Source organism: Colobus angolensis, unplaced genomic scaffold (genome assembly GCF_000951035.1).
Source record: "Colobus angolensis palliatus isolate OR3802 unplaced genomic scaffold, Cang.pa_1.0 Scaffold270, whole genome shotgun sequence".
NCBI classification, from domain to species: domain Eukaryota; kingdom Metazoa; phylum Chordata; class Mammalia; order Primates; family Cercopithecidae; genus Colobus; species Colobus angolensis.
In genome coordinates this window covers 2,579,176-2,597,690 of record NW_012115933.1, presented here as the reverse complement: position 1 = coordinate 2,597,690, position 18,515 = coordinate 2,579,176, and the positions used below count along the sequence as shown (strand labels likewise).

The window sequence follows — 18,515 nt, the reverse complement described above, 5'->3', positions numbered from 1 at the left end:
ACTGACACTTTCTATTTTCTGCATCTGCAAAGCTAGGGAGCAGATGCTGGAATGCCATGACCTGCAAAATGACTGTGACCCACCAGGCCTGCCAGCTGCCTCCCCAGATGACACATTTACCTACTCTCGAATTGCAAGTGCTGGCACATAACTGCCTCAGATCTGGACACATGTATGTGTGGGATGTAAGATAGGCATTTTCTAAGGTCCCTTCTCTTACAGAATCAGAATCAATTTCTTCTTTCACTAGTAATTTGTTTCAATAGCTAGGGTCTGAACTTCAAGTATAGCATCTTTACTTATAACCACTTAGATTTTGGGTAGCTGACTTGAGTTTGAATGAATTTGCACCTGCAAATACCGATTTTTCTCTTTCTTTGGTAGGTAAATTATCTTAAAAGTAAAAGACTGACATTCAGCTGTCTACTCTATTCCCTATTCAACTTGAACCAAGCTTGAACTAACAAAAGCACATGTGATTAATGTCATCAAAGAAAGAACTAAAATATAAATAGACCCTTTTCTTATTTTGCTTCATTGCAATAGTGTCAGACATCTAACTCCGTGACTAGTTCTGAAAGGCAACACTTTTGAAGATGCTAGGTTTGCAATCTTTTTTCTTACCAATTGAGTGAATTTGTAGGTTTTACCTATGGATGAATGTATAGTAGTATAAATAAACGGGGATATTTGCAAATGTTTATTGTAGTCTGAAGGCAAAAATAATTATCCTTTTCAGCAAGTTGGAACCATAATCACCACCTGAAATGTTCAAAACCTGTAAAGCTCAGTATTATCAATATCAGTCATCTCGTAAGAATGACTTAGTATTTAAGCTAATTCAATTATATTTTGCATATTTCTAGAATGAAACACCATCTTTTATGATATAATGTGCTAAGGATATAATAATTGTATGATCTTTGGCCTCTAAGAGTATGAAGTCTGGCTGAAGCAATATTCAAATGAATTAGTCACTCAGTCACTAATTCATTTATTTAATAAACTCATGTAGAGAACTTAAGGGCTAGGAATTGTTTTAGACATTGAGAATGCAACCATAAACTTGAGAGACAAGGTGTCTGTTTCGGTGAGAGTAAGTACACAAATAAACAAGATAATTTTAGAAGACCAAGAGAGCAATGAAGGAAATAAAGCAGGGTGAATTAATACAGAATGAGTAGGGAGGATGGTACTTTAGCTGGGATTATTAGGGATGGCTTCTTTGAGTAGATGACAATTATGCTGAGATCTGAATATCAGCACATGGCCAGCTGTGAGGATCTGAAAGATGTAGTCAAGGGCTTCAAGACTGTGATAAGTGACCAGGAGCACTGACTCATGCCTATAATCCGAGCACTTTGGAAGGCAGAGTGAATGAGACTCGGTTTCAAAAAAGAGAAAAGAAAAGAAAAACAAGACCATGATAAGTGACATAATTTGGATATGTGTCCCTGTCCAAATTTCAGGTTGAAAAGTCTTCCCCAGTGATCGAGGTGGGGACTGGTGGGAGCTGATTCGATCATGGGAGCAGACTTCTCAGGAATGATTTAGTACTATTTAGTACATTTAGTACCATTAAAACATTAGGTACTGTTCTTGTGACAGTGAGTGAGTTCCCATGAGATCTGGTTACTATAGCTCAAAAGCAGACATAGACAATGCATACACAAATGAATGTGGCTTTGTTCAAATATCGATCACATTTGGCCTGCTGACCATGGTTGGGCAACCTCTAGTCTAGATATAACCATTTTCAGCACTTTCAGGTTTCTTCTTTTTCTCCCTTGTTTCTTATTCCCTATCTCTTAATTCTCATTCTTTTGGTTTTGTTAGTCTTAATCTTTGAAACCCAGATGTTTTTGTTACATTACTTAAATCATTTATAGTCTCATCAACTATGATATTTCAAAAAAATCAATCTGCTCGAAGATTTGGTTGGATGGCCTATGATAGCGACCTGCCCAATACCACACCACCTTCTTGGTGAAAAGCATACAGCAGTATTCATTTCTCACTTACTGCTCTATCTTCTGAATTAATTTTCTGGCACTGAAAAACTGATTGATTACAAAGATAAGGAGTCATATATTATTAGTTATGGTCTTCAACTGCTATGTAAAATCAAAGAGCAAGTTCTATTAACTCTTCCTCATGAAGTTTTCTATCCATCTATAGAGAATAATCTTGGATGATCTACATAAGATTGGATCCAACCAGAAAAGAAAACAATGTAAATGTTTAAAATTTAACAGAGTGAATTGGTATCACCAGTGATTAAGCTCTGCAGTTACATAGGGATCAGTAAGACCACTTAGAGATTAGCAACAGCAAGAAGCTTCTACCAACCATACACACGGTTGGGCTGGGGATAGAGGGGGGAGTTGGGATTACTGTAGCCCAGGGATTGGAGCCACCAGTCAGAAAGCAGAACTCACTGAAGGCCTACTTGTCAGGAGATAGAGCTCTGGAATGAACAAAGCTATTTCTAACAATGCCAAAGACATGAAGCTGAGGAAAAAGAATGAGTTATTTCTTTCTCTTACCTTCCAATCACCTGCCAAGCCTTCTGCCAAACAGCCCGAAGTCAATGACACAAGAGCCTGTGAAACAAAGTGAGAGAGGAGGAGGAAGGAAGGGCAAGGTATGGGTCTGAAGGGAACAGACCCAGGATCTGTTCATCCACTCTGCCTTTTGCCACCATGCTGGATCAGGTACTCACTGCCTTACACATGATTGACTTGGCATCTTGTTAAGTTACCCAATTTCCAAAATAATTGGTTCTTCAAGTTGCATTGCTCTACATGATTGGTCAAACTCACAGCTAACTTTTATGTTTGAACTCAACTCCTACTTCTTTTTTGAAATGTTTATGATCCCTCCCAAAAACCATGGTAAGCTCCAGCTTTTCTGAAACCCTGTTTGAGGCATCATTTCTTTTATTCCCATAGGTTTTTGGTGAGCAGGTGGTGTTTGGTTACATAAATAAATTCTTTAGTGGTAATTTCTGATATTTTGGCGCATCCATCACCTGAGAAGTGTACACTGTACCCAGTTTGTAGTATTTTATTCCCCACTCCCCTCCCATCCTTCCCTCTACAACCCCCAAGTCCTCAAAGTCCATCGTATCCTTCTTATGTCTTTGCATCCTCATAGCTTAGTTCCCACTTATGAGTGAGAATATATCATGTTTGGTTTTCCATTCCGGAGTTACTTCACTTAGAATAATAGTGTCCAACCCCATCCAGGTTGCTGCAAATGCTGTTATTTCATTCCTTTTTATGGTTGAGTAGTATTCCGTGACATATATATATATATATATATATATATATATAGATAGATATAGATATAGATATATCAATCATAGTTTTTTTTAATCCACTTGTTGACTGATGGACATTTGGGCTGGTTCTCTATTTTTGCAATTGCAAATTGTGCTACTGTAAACATACGAGTGCAAGTATCTGTTTTTGTCTGCAGCATACCACCCTGAAAGCGCCCAGTCTTTTCTGAGGCATCATTTCTAATAAGTCCTAGACACCTAATCATATATTTCCTTATATTGGTTCTAATCATTTATTCTAAGTAGCATGTAGGTTTTTTAAAGGCAGGAACCACATCTTATATTTCTTCGTGTTGCCTATAAGGTTTATCACATGTGAGTCAGTGCCAAACAAACACTTACTGACTAAGTATTAAAATAAATGAGTCTTAAAAGCAAGAAGAAAACTTCACTTGCCTAATTCATATTCTCTTAAATAGTCACACAGAGATTCTTAAAAACATCAGAATGAGAAATTGGCTAAAATAGAGAGAGTTGCAGAGAGGTCAGAATGTGGAAGTGTCTTGAAATTCTTTACTAGAAGGAAAACTGAGCAGAAAACACACACAGGTGCACACACACACACACACACACACACACACACACACACAGAGACAGAGGCACCCATAAGTGTGGGCAAAATGAGCATCAGGGCCTAGAAGTTGAAAGTGCTCTGGTTACAGGTACAGGGTGAAATGTACTTACTGCACACGGAACAACAAAAATCTGCTGCAGTTGCTCTTACAAATGCAAGTATTTTCAAACATGCTTAGGAAGAAAGTTACTGGGGAAGTCTCTTGTGATCTCTTTGAGGGACCCACTACCACCATGAGTTGTCTTCCTCTCCTTGGAAGGAAGCCTGTCTCACAGTTAGCTCCTCCAGGCCCTCACTGTCCCTTTGTGATGGGAGCTATCTGGAGGAAAAGAGTTCGGATTTTGCCCAACCGAACACCAAGAACAGACTGTCTCAGAACCAGAGGTGATCCAAAACTTCGTCATCATTCACAGCCCATTGCACAACCTCAGCTGAGCTCATTCTGTACTGCCTGGGATTATCCTCCTTCGGTGACTCAGCTTCTTTGCCAATCAGCAGCTTCAGCTTTCACACTACGCAACTTTGTGCAAACATTTTCCTGACACATCCTGGATAAGTAACAGGGCGATGTAATATGTGCTACACAGGCATTCCATTCCCTAGTGTCCATCAACAGCCCTTCCACAGTCTGCATGGATGCCCCTTGTAGTTATACTAGAAACAAATTCTTGCTGGTTTTTTACAGTGCCTGATGTTCTTCAAAACCACATCCAGCCCTCCAGTCCTTGGGGGTACTTGCAGGTCATGGACAGGAAAGAGCTGTGGGATAAAATAAAGAACTGTTTCACTAAGATCTCAATGGTTTTGCAAGACGAACTTCCTCTGAAAGAGGTACTCCTGAGACACAAAGTCACGATTCTCCTTACCAGACACAGAGAATGAGAGTGTAGTAATGTGCAAGATGGTTCTGTAGTAGTTTGGTGTATAAGCATGACATCATTGGCTCTTCAACCCACTGACCTGAGGATGTCTAGAGGGAAGGTGGCCTTATCTAGGACCCATAGTTCCTGGGACCTAAGAAACATGTGGATTATAGGTGCAAGTACTTTGGAGGATTCTCAGAAATATTTGAGAAGGTCATCTTTCCTCTCTGGGTTGGAGTATTTCTGACTAAAGAGCAATGGAGAGTCCTCAGAACAGTTTCTTAAAATTGATATGATGACTGTTGCACTCTCAAGAGACTGGTGATGCCTAGAGCACCTGGGTTCCATGAAAAATTGTCTCTTAACAGCAAGAGAAGACTCAAGAATGGAATGTCTTTGGTGAAACTGGGCTTTTGACTGATTCAAGGCCAGGCACACCTAGTAAGCTGGAATTACTGAGGAGATTTGGGTATTGTTTTCCAGGCAGATCATATGACCCTTGAAGTCTCTCTTTATCCTGAAATTTGAAGGTAAGAGAATTTGCATAGAACATTCTTATTGGGCAGACCTAAAATATTCTGTTATCTGTCTCTGACTTCTTTTCTGTGTTGTTATGAGGCTACATGTCTTTATTGCTTCAGCCATAAGTACTTATTTTCTTAGTCAAGAATATTGGGGGACACAAGGACAAAGTGGCAATAGAAAAGTACGAGAGGCAACTTTGGAAAAAACAACTTTTGTAGGCTTACAGATCTTAAGGGAATTTAGGCACACAGTTGCTTGTAGGATCCTGGATGGTTGCCTACAATCTGTGCAGTAGAGTGTGAGGAATTTCAAGTGCAAAGTTAACGCTCTCCATCCTACCCGCATGCCCGTATGGCCACAACAGATCCATACAACCGACAAGATATTTTTATAGATTTTCTCAGTGGGAAAGTACATTGATCATTTGAGGGCTTATTGAGGAGAATTGTCAAGCAGTCAATTGATGCTTCCACATTGGCAAGCTGACCTCATTATTAGCTTGGTTTGAATAACTTGACAGCACAGAATGTCAACAGTTCATAATCTGATGGATCACTTGAGACAGGCAGGAAACTAAATTACCCTTCAGACGAGATGATAAGGTTGAAATATGTAAAGAGAAGCAGTTTTCTCCTTAGAAAAGGCTCACTATAACATTTGAATCACAATATAGTACACTCCTAGAGCAGAAAGATTAATGGTAGATAATCTACTTGAGTAAAATTAAGCCCCTGAGTAATATGAAAGAATAGGGGCAATTTTACAGATGTAGTAACTCAAAATTCTCCTGCCATGCACTATCAGTATGGGCACAGTTGCAGCTTTGGAACTGATACCTTATCTGGTGCCTGGGGAAAATGACATTTCACAAAAGCAAACGTATAATCCAAACCAACAACCAATTCAAGATTAATGTGCCATTTGTGAGCTTTATTTTATTTAACCTTGTCCTTGTAAGTTAATGGGTCAAGACAGAAGTTCATTTCTGGGGTCATCATTTCCTTTAGTTTATTTAAATTGCTTTGTTTTGAAAAACTTCAATTGCTGTTTTATTTTTTGTGTGTGCAAATGCTTTTGTTTGTAATATTGAATTTTATAATGGATATTTTGTAGGAGCAGACAACCCTTATAAATTTTTATTTTATATTTGTAAAAATATTTTGTTATACTTCTTGTGTAAGTCTTACAAGTTTCAAGTTGTTACTGCATGAAATTTATTCCTCCGTTACAAAATTGCAGGGTGGGGGGGCACTTGATTATAGTTAACACCATTAGTATAAAAGTTTATTGCCTCTTCCATTTTACTAAACCCACTTTTACCCTTTTGTTTTAATACATATTTTAAAATCCCATTGTTTATAACCAATGTAGAAACTCAAAATTTCCTGAAGGCTTATCAATTTTTGGTAACAAAATAAAATAGAGTTTAAGAAGGAAGAGATAATATAGAGAAAAATACTGCAATGTTCTCCAAACAGTTGTGGAATTGGGGAGTGCGAAGCTTGAGTGTCTATTTTCTAGATAATCACCTTAATTTTTCTATTTAGATTGAATCTTTTTACTTGGGCCTGGTAAATTCTTGCAGTCAGTGTGAAGATGTTTTTGGCTTTCAACTTTGGCTCAAAAATATATTTTCAACTGGATATCCATATATGGAAGAATGAAGCTAGACCCCTATCTGTCATCATATACAAAACTCAACTCAAAATAAATTAAAGACCTAATGTAAGACCCCAAACTATAAAACTACTAGAAGAAAACATAGGCAAAACATTAAAGGACCTTGGATTAGGCAAAGATTTTATGACTAATGCCTCAAAAGCACAGACAACTAAAACAAAAATAGACAAATGGGACTATATTAAACTAAAAAGCTTCTGCACAGCAAAGGAAACAATCAACAGAGTGAAGAAATAACATGTTGAATGGAAGAAATTATTTGCAAATTATTTATCTGACAGGGAACTAATATCCAGAATATGCAAGGAACTCAAACAACTCAACAGTAAAAGAAGAAATAATCCCATTAAAAAGTGGGATGTTCATTGCAGCACTATTCATAATAACAAGGATATGGAATAGACGTATCCATGAACAGATGAATGAATACAGAAAATGTGGTGTATATATATATGGTGTACACATATATGGTATATATACACACAAACACATACACATACACACACATACCATTGAATATATATATATAGCATATATATTCATTTGCATATATGTATATATATAGTATATGTATATATTCCATTGCATATATGTATATGCAATGGAATACTACTCAGTATATAAATAGTATATATGCTGCATATAAATATATATATATATAATGCAATGGAATACTACTCAGCCATAAACAAAATAAAATCATGTCATTTGTAGCAACACAGATGGAACTGGAGGTCATAATGTTCAGTTAAGCCAGGCACAGAAAGACAAATACAGCGTGTTCTCACTCATATGTGGGAGTCTGTGGGAGCTAAAAAGGTTGATTTTGTAGAGGTAGAGAGTAGAATGATAGTTATCAAAGGCTTGGAAGGGTGTATGTGTAGAGGGATGGAGGGAATTAAAAGAGGTTGGTTAATGGGCAAAAACACACAGTTAGATAGAAAGAATAAATTCTAATATTCAAGAGCAGCACAGCGTGATTATAGATAACAAGAATGAATTGTGTATTTCAAAATAGCTAGAAGAAAGGATTTGAAATGTTCCCAACAGTTAGATATCTAAGGCAGTAGATACCCAAGATATTCTGACTGGATCATTATATACTCTATGCATATAACAAAATATTTTAAAAAACTCACAAATTTACAAATATTACAAATGAATAAAAATGTTTTAAATATATGTTTTTCTTATACAGAAACACACCTTAGAACTTATATTTGTATACATAGAAATGGAACATAGTGGTTCTTTGGGTTTAACCAAATAGTCCACATTATTTCTATAACACACAAATATATTCTGAGCATATACTATGTGATAAGTATTCAGCTAGATGTAAGTGTAACGGATACAATGTAAAAATTTTACACAATATATTTAGATTTCTGAAAATAGATAATGTAACATATAATGTATGTATGTTTATATAAATGTATATAAATATATGTTTAATATAAATATATTATATTAAATTATATATAATATGTTAAATTATATATAATATGTTAAATATAAATATATAAACATATACATATATGTTTATATACACAAGCACATATATACATATATGTGCATGTACAAATGCATAAAACATACATGTGTGTATTCATCTAATGCATTCACGTTTATATATATTATAAGTATTGTATGTGTACATACATGTACATGTATATAACTGCACATATACACACATGTATATGTATGTATATGTATACATGTACATGTATACACAAAATATTTGTGTTTGTAATTCTACATGCACATATATGGATGTACGTGTATTATATACATGCAAGTACGTGTGTACATATACGTGCATTCACATTTATGTGTGCATGTATGCATACATGCTCACATATGTTTGTGTGTATAAATGTGTATGTATATGCCTACATACACATACATATGTGTACACATACATACAAGTATGTACATATACACGTATATGTATATATAGATATATGCACAAATGTGTATGCATGACCACAAATACACAAATCTGTGCATGTATGTATATACATGTACACATGTGTATGTATGCACACATGTATATATGTATGCTTGTATGTAGGCATACATATGAATATACATATGTGTGCATGTATGTATACATGAATACATGCATAGTGATATATGTGTATGTATACATGCACATATATGTGCGTACTTATGCATATACACATAAACATATGGGTGTGTATGCGTATACATACATGCTTATATGTTCATGTACACCTACACACGTGTGTATACGCATACATATACACATTTGTGTATTGTAAATATACATATGCACATATATAAACATATATACATATATGTGTATATAAGCTTATACATATATGCACACAGTTTATGCATACACACATATGCATACATATGTAAATTTATATATATATATGCATATATACACACATATGCATAAGCATGCAAACATATATACACATGTGTACGTATATATACATATAGAGATGTGTCCTTTATATGCAGGCATATATGCATATATATGCCTGTGCACATATATACAGATATGCAAACTTATACATATATGTGTATGTATAAGTATACATATATACACATATGCCTACATATACACATATGAGTATGTATGTGTAAGTATACATATACATACACATATACACATATTTGTGTATGCATCTATGCATACAGTATACACATATAAGTGTATGTATACATATGTGTATGTATGTACACATATATGTGCATGTATACATAAGCTATAGTCACATAAATGTATTTATGTTTAAAAACATGCATATGTGTGTATGTATGTACAAAGGACCACATCTATGCATGTATAAACACATACATGTGTATGCATGTGTACATATATGTATGCATGTGTACATATATGCATGCATGTTTAGGCACGTATACACATACGTGCACAAGAGCACATATACACACATACATATATGTATGTTCTTACATATGCATAAGCTTGCATGCATGTACACATATATGTGTATCAAAGTGTACATATACATGTAAAATATGTATGTACATGTTTACATTTATGTGCCTAAATTTACGCATGTATGTATATGTGCGCATATATGTACACATGTACATACACACATATCTGTGTATGCATTCATACATAAGTTACCTACGTGTGTGTAAGCATGTATACACATACAATACACATGTATGTGTACAGTTATACACTAAAACGTGTATATCTGTACTTCTTTATGTTTATATGTGTACATAGACGTGTGTGCTTTCACACATATGTGTAGGTATGTTTACATATATGTGTATCTGTGTAGACGTGAACACAGATACATATACGTGTATCTATGTAGACATGAACAGATATATATGTGCATGTATGTATACATATACACGTGTATGTGTGTATAAGTGCACACATAGGTGTGTATATGTATGCATGTATACATTCATATATGTGTAGACATATGTGTATCTACACTTGTACTTATATACATTTATGTTTACATATGTAGACATATATTGTTATACCTATATGTATGTTGACATGTACATATACATGCCTGTGTATGTACCTATACACGTACATATGTACACACATGTGTATGTGTGTATCCCTATATATGTGTGTGCATATATATGTATGTGTAAACATTCACACATATATGTTTTTATATATGTGTATGTATGTGCAAATAGACATGTATGTGTTTAAACGTTTACATACATACGTTTATGTGTATGCATGGATACAGATATATATTTATGTGTATGTATTGTTACAGATATGCATAGTACACAAATATACATTTTTTTGTTTGTATATTCACACATATATATGTGTTTGGTACAGATACATATATGTTCATACATGCATTCATATGTACATATATGTCTATGCAAGTGAGCATGCATATTTGTATAAACGTGTGTGCATGTGTGTATGCATACATGTGTGTATGCAGATACATATATACATGTTTTTATATAAGCATATGTATATATACATGCATGTTTGTGTCTGTATACACATGTGTATGTAAATGTATATGCATATGTGTACGTGCATGTATACATTTTCTATATATATGTGTATGCATGTACACATATTTGTACACTTATACTATGCATATATGCACATTTATGTATACACATACTATATACATTTGTGTATTTATTTATACATATATTATATATGTTTATATACACATACATAGACTATATACATTTATGTGTATATTTGTACACATATATACATATACTATTTACATATTTGCGTGTATGTGCATACATGTAGTATGTACATTTATGTGTATACATTTATATATATAGTACATTCATATATGTTTATATGTATACATAGGCTTTATACTTATATGTGTACATATGTATACATATAGTATATACATAAATGTGTATATACACATATATAATATATGTTGTATTATCTATTTAATATTACCTATTATATATCATTTTGTATTATGATAATATGTAAGTAATATTATATAGGCAACATAACATGTATTATATATACTTATATATTATATGCATATATATAGTATATTATATGTTAAGGTAATGTATAATTATATTAATTAACTTATATTTATTAAGATAATATATAATAGATATTATATAATTTATATCTATATACATTATGGTAAGTAACACATATATGTATCTGCTTACATATATATATGTGGTACTTTTCTGAATCCGAAGTGTTTCCTTTTAAAGGGGCTGGGATTTGTGGGAAGAGACCTAACCTTGACAATTCGTTGTTTCTTAGTCTCTGCTAGGATTAAACATTTTCTTCCCCTTTAGTTCTGTCTCTTTTGTGTTTACAGTTCATCTCCTTACCAGGTTTGGCTTTCAAGTTTTCATCCCTGATCGTCTCCCTCTTCAAAATGTCATCTAGCAAATCTTGTACATTTTTTTGAAGACACAGGCAACTGTTGGGTGCATGGGTCTTTTTCATGTAGTTCTTAGTGACTTGCGGTTGAGATGTCCTTGACCTTCAGTGTTACTGAGTGATCATCTCCTATGTGATATACGCAGCTGGTGAAACTTGTGTTGTATTCCCCTTTTAAAAACCTTTATTTTAAGTTTATGGGTACATGTGCAGGTTACATGGGTAAATTTGTGTCATGTGTGTTTGTTGTACAGCTTATTTAATCACCCAGGTATTAAGCCTAGTATGTCTTCGTTATTTTTCTTGATCCTCTCTCTCTGGCCACCCTCCACCCTCCAATAGGTTCCAGTCTGTATTGTTCACCTCTGTGTCCATGCATTCTCATTATTTAGCTCCCACTTACTTTACTCTGTTGATAGTTTCTTTTCCTGTGCAGAAGCTCTACCAGATGTCCAAAGAAGAGTTGGTATCATTCCTAGTAAAACTATTCCAAAAAGTTGCGGAGGAGGGACTCCTCCCTAATTCAGTCTATGACATTAACATCATCCTGATACGAAAACCTGGCAGAGATACAACAAAAACAGAAAACTTCAAGGCAATATCCTTGATGAACTTTGATGCAAAAATCCACAACAAAATACTGGCCAACAGAATTCAGCAGCACATCAAAAAGCTAGTACACATGATCAAGTAGGCTTTATACCTGGGATGCAAGGCGGATTCAACATATGCTAATCAATAAAGATAATTCAACACATAAACAAGAGCTAAAGACAAAAACTTGATTATCTCAATAGATGCAGAAAGGCTTTTGATAAAATTCAACATCTCTTTATGTTAAAATCTCTCAATAAACTAGATATTGACGGAATATACATCAAAATAATAACAGCCATCTATGACAAGCCCACAGCCAACATCAAACTGAAGAGGCAAAAGCTGGAAGCACTTCCCTTGAAAACCAGCACAAGACAAGAATTCCCTCTCTTACCTCTCCTATTTAACATTGTATTGGAAGTCCTGACCAGCATAATCAGGCAAGAGAAGGAAGTAAAGGACATCCAAATAAGAAGAGAGAAAGTCAAACCATCCCTGTTTGCAGATGACATGATCCTATATCTAAGACACCCCGTAATCTCAGCCCAAAATGTTCTTAAGCTGATAAACAAACTTGGCAGTCTCAGGATACAAAATAAATGTGTTAAAATCACTAGCATTCCTATACACCAACAACAGGCAATCCAAGAGCCAAATCAGTAATGAACTCCCATTCACAAGTGCCTCAAAAAGAATAAAATACCTAGGAATACAGATATCTAGGGAGGTGAAAGTTCCCTAAAAGGAGAACCACAAAACACTGCTCAAAGGAATCAGAGACAACACAAACAAATGGCAAAACATTCCATGCTCACGGAAAAGAAAAATCAATATTATTAAAAAGGCCATGCCCAAAGCAATTTATAGATTCAATGCTATTCCTATTAAAGTGCCATTGGGATTCTTCACAGAATTGTAAAAAATTATTTTAAAATTCATATGGAACCAAAAGCAAGCCCAAATAGCCAAGACAATTCTAAGCAGAAAGAATAAAGCTGGAGGCATCACACTACCCAACTTCAAATTATACTACAGGGCTATAGTGGCCAAAACATCATGGTACTGGTACAAGAACAGACACATAGACCAATGGAACAGAATAGAGAACTCACCAGTATGGCTGTACACTTCCAACTGTCTGATCTTTGACAAAGCTGACAAAAGCAATGAGAAAAGGATTCCGTATTCAAAAAATGGTGCTGGGATAACTGGATAGCCAATTGCAGGAGATTGAAACTAGACTCCTTCCTTACACCATATACAAAAATTAAGATGGATTGAAGATGTAAATGTAAAGCCCAAAAGTATAAGAACCTGGAAGGCAACCTAGGCAATACCATTAAGGACACAGGCGTGGGCAAAGATTTCACGATGAAGATGCCAAAAACAGTTGGAACAAAAGCAAAAATTGACAAATGGGATCTAACTGTGTTTTATTCTCGATACAGGCAGTGTTTTCCTGGAAGCTCAGGCACCTCCCTCATGACAAGACATCAGCCTGGCCCATTGCCCTGGAGTCCTCTCTTTGCCCCCTGCAGTCACCCTTTCCTGGGCACGTTTATTGCACCACAACCATCAGCAACCTGGCTGTCCCCTGTGAGGCCACAGGAACATCTGGTGCCTTTCTGCAGTCCTCTCTGTGTTTGAATACCTTCCACCACCATTAAACTCTGTTGTGGCATCTGATGCTGTCTCCTCTTGGAAAGAGGGATACAGGACTTCTCTCGGTTCATCTTCTTCCTCTACTCAGAGCATATGTAGGTTTCTTTTATCATTTCCTCTCTTTCAAGAGAGGCTATAAAGAAGAAGAATTAGAGGGGGGATTTTCATCAGGCTTCCCAAGCTATAGAACCAGAAAGCTTTTTATATGTTTTCTGTAAGGTGGGAGCGTCTTCACACTGTATTGCTGCTTCATACTACAGATTATTACAAACGCCTTCTCTTGTGATATGGAAAGATGAATTAGGCCACCTTTGAAAACTATTTTTCTATTTTGAGAACATTTTGTTTTCAGGGCTGGTGTTGCGCAGTCCAAGTTTTACAGGTGAGTAAATTCACTTGTGGGGCAGAAACTCAACATACTCTCTTGAGGCTAGAGGCTGCACTACCATACTTGTATGCAGCTGGTGAGAAGAAAAAGGAGGCTCAGTGGGGTCCTCAGTTCCCACCTGTCTCTGTGTGACCTCCGCCAGAGAAGTTGCCTATCTTCCACATGGGGGCCACCCCAAGCTTCATCCTTGTCACCTCTCAAGTCTATTCTTTTATATTTTATCTACCCCCATCAACTTTCATTTCCTCTTCTACCTCTGCATAGGACATTAATCTGGACTAAAAATTAATTTCATGCAACACCATGAGATTTTGCATTGCTAATTTATTCCTCTCTCTATGACATTTGTCCACTTTTAGACGAGGAGAAGAGAATCACCAGGAACCTCTGGCAATGGAGAAAGAAGTTCATTGAAGCTTGTTCCTATGTCTTCTTTCAGTAATTCACCTACTTTGGGGCAAATAAAGCATTGAACTTCTACTATGGTCTTTAAAGTTTGAGCTATCTCTTTGATAGGGGAAGAGAAAAGGGGTCGGGGAATCTTTTAGTTCTAAGATCCATTGCAAAATTATATTATTAAAGGAAGTAAACAAATACTTAACAGGAGAAAAGGAAAGACTGCTAAGGTTTAAGACCTATGTTTTTAAACAATTGTTTAAGAATTCCTCAAAACTTTCCACTTAGAGCACAGGATGATCGATGTTTTATGTGACTATGTGTGGCCTGTGTGTGTGTGAGAGTGTGTGTGTGTGTGTGTGCACGTGATAATTGAAACATATTATTTTCTTGGAATCTCATGTTTCAGTTTAAAAATGTATGTAAATTATACACTATAATGTAGAATATTTGTTTCTTTTCATAGAAAATAATATCTCACGAGTAAAATTAGCTTTCCATGTTTGTGTTTTGGTAGAGCCTGAACGCCAGATTAAGAATCATTGCCTTTCCTTACTGAAGAGGATTGTGGAAGAGGTGGCCAGCTCTCTGCCAAGATTCATGCCCTTCCACACCAAGCAGAGTAATTATTAGGAAGGGACTTATAGCCATTTCTCAGCAATAAGTCTCAGATCTAACCCTTCTACCAGCTTTATGTATGGACATATGACTCGTTTTTGCCAGTGAAATATGAGCAGGAAAGATATTTGCAAAGATATCCACAAGTTTCTAGACCATTGTTGTGAAGAATCAGGTGCGGCTTTTCCACTTTCCCTTTCCCCTCCTGTAATGTGCTTGGAAACATTGTGCTGAAGATGTAAAATAAGATGAATCAATGCTCATGAATCACATGAATGGAAGGTGCCCACCCAATGCCAGTCTTGGGCTGTCCCGTGAAGAAGAAATACACTTATATTGTGTCATCTGTTACAGCAACTTAACTTACCGTAAATAACAAAGGATGTGCATAGAATTTAGAATCCATGAGTTGTAAAAATTTCTAGATTAAAATAGGTCCCTGTGTTAATCAATTTGGGAGCTAGCCACCAGCCAGAGAATGAGGGGAAGACAGTGGGGAATCCTTCCTTCTGACCATTTCTCCCAAAGTGTATGGGGTGAAGTGAATAGAAACCTCTGCTTAAATGGGGTAGAGTGTGTGACAACCCCTAGAACAGTATCTGGCATAAAAGAAGTTATCATGAATATTTTTTGAATGTTAGTCTATAGTGAATTTGTATAATTTATTTATCTTACACGTGTATTTTATTGCATTGATTGAGCATTCATTTTAGCATTTATTGTGTGTTGGGTGATTTGCTTCTCAGGGCTGGCTAAGAAATGTGAGCTTACCTTCAAGGTAGGGCTAGCCGCTGAAGGTCCAGACAGGAGCTTCCTATGGTTCCCTGGAATTTCACTTCAGATTCTCCAAATGCCAGGACCTTGAGTACAGATGTATTCTCCTGACTTTATTTCTTCCCCTTCTTTACCTGCTTTTTCTTTCAATTTCTCTCTCTTTTCCCACTCCTCTTTTCTTTTCTCATTTTCTTCACTCTTCATCCTCCTATTCTTGTTTTTTTTCTTTCCCTTCTTTCTTCCCCTCCCTCCTCCACCCCCATTATTTTCCTCTTCCCCTTCCCTTCCTTCCAATTACCCCTCATCTTTTATTCCCACTCAGTCCCTCTTCTTTCTTCACCTTTTCTTCCTCAACCTCAACTTGATTTCTGCCCTTCTATGGTTTGAATGTCCCCTAAGGACTGTATGTTGAAAATTTCATCCCCAGTGGAAATGTTGAGAAGTGATACTTTTTTATTTATTTATTTATTTATTTATTTTTTTGAGATGGAGTCTTGCTCTTGTTGCCCAGGCTGGAGTGCAATGGCACGATCTCAGCTCACTGCAACCTCCACCTCCTAGGTTCAAGCGATTCTCCTACCTCAGCCTCCTGAGTAGCTGGGATTACAGACATGCACCACCACACCAGTCTAATTTTTGCATTTTTAGTAGAGAACGGGGTTTCGCCATGTTGTCCAGGGCTGGTCTCGAACTCTTGACCTTGTGATCTGCCCACCTCGGCCTCCCAAAGTGCTGGGATTACAGGTGTGAGCCACTCCACCAGGCCAAAAGGTAAGACCTTTCAAGAGGTGATTAGGTGATGAGGGCTCCGCCCTCATGAATAAATTAGTGTTATTACTGCAAAAGTGGGTTAGTTTTGAGGGAGTGGGCTCTGAAAATAAAGGTAAGTTTGGCTTCTTTACCATCCCTCTCTCTTTGTGGGCTTTCTCACCACGTGATGCCTTCTACCATGTTGTGACACAACCAGAAGGCCCTCACCAGATGTGGACCCTAACTCTTGGACTTCCTAGCCTGTAGAACAGTGAGCCAAATAAACCTCTGTTCCAGGACTTTTCCTTAGTTCAGCTAAAGATGGGGGTCCTTGCCACAAGGCCATGAAAATTTAGGCCCACAGACAATTTGAAGGGTGAGTAAGGCAGGGTTTTATTGGGTGAAAAGGGGAAAAAAGGGGAAACAGGGACCCTCTGCAAAGCCTAGTCCCTGCTAGTGTGCTTCCTGTCTCACAGTTTGAATCCCAGTTTCCACCCAAGAAGAGGAGAAGCCAGGCTCCTCCCCACTGCAAAGGGTGCGAACTTCTGTGGCTCCACCACAGTTTGCATTCTTCCCAGTGAGCAGATTGGTAAGAGGCTCTGCCAGGGAGCCCTTCTCACCTGGCTGTCTCACTTCTATTGTTTATAAATCCACCCAGTCTGTGGCATTCTGCTGTATAATAACAAAAAATGGACCACAACATGCTCTTCCACCTCTGCTTGTGGTTTCAGTTGCTGGAATATGCCAGTTCTACATCAAAGACTCAATCTTGATAAACTCTACTGCAGTTTCCTCTACAGAAGGAAGGATCATGTCCTAGTTCAGGCTACCATAACAAAGTAACATAAACTGGGTGGCTTGTAAACAACAAAAGTTTGTTCTTCACAGTTCTGTAGGCTGGACGTTTGATAATAGGATGCCAGTGTGGTTGGGTACTGGTGAGGGCACTCTTCCATGTTACAGATGGACATCTCGGTGTATTCTCACATGGTAGAAAGAGGAGAGAGAGCTTTCTGGAGTTCCTTTTCCAAGAGCACTAGTCCCAGTCATGATGGCTCCACCTCCATGACCTAATTACCTCTTCAAGTCTCTGCCTTCTAATTCTATCAATTTGGAGTTAAGATTTCAATATCTGAATTTGGAGGGGACAGACAAACATTCAGTCCATCACAGAGCAGTTATGTCTCCACTGGCCAATAGTTGCAAGTTTTAACACCTATGAAATACCAATTTGAACCTTTCAAAGAGCTTTTACTTTGATGGGCACATTTCTAGTAAAGATATCCCAAAGACCTACAGGAATATTTAAAACTGGAAAGGACATTGCAAGTCATATAATTTACCCAAGTATTTCCTTGAAAAAATGACAAAATTAATGAGCAGAGAGGAAAAGAGGTTTCCTCAAGGCTAGGAAGCTAGCTTGTACAAGAGCTAGAATGACTCCTAACTCT

The 18,515-nt window shown here is 36.6% G+C and overlaps 1 pseudogene; it reads left to right on the top strand.

The window, feature by feature from the left end:
• Positions 1 to 4,150: 4,150 nt before the first annotated feature.
• On the top strand, positions 4,151 to 10,113 carry LOC105515940 (annotated as a pseudogene).
• Positions 10,114 to 18,515: the final 8,402 nt, after the last annotated feature.